Below are 1,968 nucleotides of genomic sequence, written 5' to 3'. Positions count from 1 at the left end.
TGTCTTCATGTGGTAAAGGGTCAGTTTTTAAGCATATTTTGATATATGTAAGAGGCACTGATTTCTGTCTGTTAATTTCACACATGGATGAACACTCAATACCAGAAGAAAATCCTCTCCATCACCTTCCCCTTCTCTCACTCTCTTTTTGCTGACAAAGGTATAAGAAAGAGTGCATAAGAGAGAGAGAGAGTGAGAACAACAAAGACACAGAGCCAGAGGCATAAAAACGAGTGGGTCACTAACCAAATCCCTGCTTGGGATCTCAGTCTCTCAGCCCTCTTTTACCGGTTCTCATATTCATACCCCAGAGCTCTGGGTTCTGTCAATCCTGCACACCTCAACCCCACAGCCTGAGGCGGCAGCCCGCGGTGCATTACCCACAATCCCCTGCTCAGCCTCAGCCCTCCCCACCACAACATCATAATGAGAAATCATATTAGCAAGAATTTCCTCACAATAACAAGAGAGAAAGCTGGGGGTGATTTAGGGTGTGCGTCAATATAATTGTTTATCCTAGAGAGCAAAATGGAAAGCAAACTGAGACTTAGTCAACATATTTTCTAATTTAATGTCACTGCAATTCATCAGTTCAAAAATACTCCACAGAGAAATTGTAATATGTTATCAAAAAGATAAGTTGCACCTTTGAAATTACTTTCCTTTTTGGCATGATAATATCCATATCTTTTTATGATCCAATCAAACCCTGATGAATCAAAATCAATCTTGTTTTTATCCTGTTTCACTCATAATTTCACATTATATGTTAAATTGCTTGTGAATGTTAAAAAAGTTAGATTAGTTAAGAAATGTCTTTGAATAAATAAATTAATTAATTAAAATAAATAAATTAATATATATATACACAAACACAAAATATATGTATATGTGTTTATATATATATATATATATATATATATACTCACATATATTTACAGTATATATGTGCATATAAGCTTTTAGAATATAATATATTTTATAAATAATTTTAAAGAACAAATACGTTATATATAAATATATCACATCATAAAACTAAATATATATTTTAATATATTAATATATGAATTGCTTAAAATATATATAATTTTAAAATATGTAATTGTAATTGTGTGTGTTGCATTTTCCTTAAATGTACAAACTAATTTGATTCGGTTTTTATATATCCACTTGAAAATATCACAAAAAAATGAAATGTAATAAAAATTGTTAATAAATTGTTAATTTATTCATTGTTTAATAACAATTTTTTTATTATATGAAGTGATTAAAATATATATAATTCTAAAATATTGAAATTATATATATTTGTTTAAAAAAAATAATTGTATGTTTGGGTGTGTGTGTGTGTATGTGTATATATATAGAGAGAGAGAGAGAGAGAGAGAGACGTCTCTGAAATCAGATATCTCTGGGTTTGAACATTGATTTGGACAGGCTTAAATACTTCATAATGAAAAAAAAATATGATAAACCTTATCTATCTGTGATAAAGAATAAAAAACTAATGCATGAGTTCACACATATACACAGGGTTCAGTGCCTGGCCAGGCTTATTACCGTAATAAAATCAAATAAATTAGATTAGACCTGTTTCTGAAGCAGAGGCTGTCAAAGTCATTGTGACTTTCATCGGTTACAGAGAGAGAGAGCGAGAGATCTCAGGAGATACAGCCTGCGAGAATGAAAGAGAAGGGGAAAAGAGGGAAGGAATATGAAATTGGAGCATGTCAGAGAAAAGTAGGGGATCTGAATTAAAAAAAAAAACAGACTCAGAGATATGGGGACGAGTGGGCGGGAAATGGAAAAATAATGAGAATGAAAATGTAATTATCCATGAATAGGGGTTGCTTTGGTGTCCCATTTCTTTTTTAATCATTAGAGGCACATGTTTTTTGTAAGAATTATGAGATATATTATATACTATTATCTAACATAAAAACCCCAATAAATTTCCAAAACTCATGA

Source organism: Sinocyclocheilus anshuiensis, unplaced genomic scaffold (genome assembly GCF_001515605.1).
Source record: "Sinocyclocheilus anshuiensis isolate Anshui unplaced genomic scaffold, SAMN03320099.WGS_v1.1 scaffold272, whole genome shotgun sequence".
Classification (NCBI taxonomy): Eukaryota; Metazoa; Chordata; class Actinopteri; order Cypriniformes; family Cyprinidae; genus Sinocyclocheilus; species Sinocyclocheilus anshuiensis.
The sequence above is the reverse complement of the archived record's forward strand: the minus strand, read 5'-3'. Positions refer to the sequence as shown.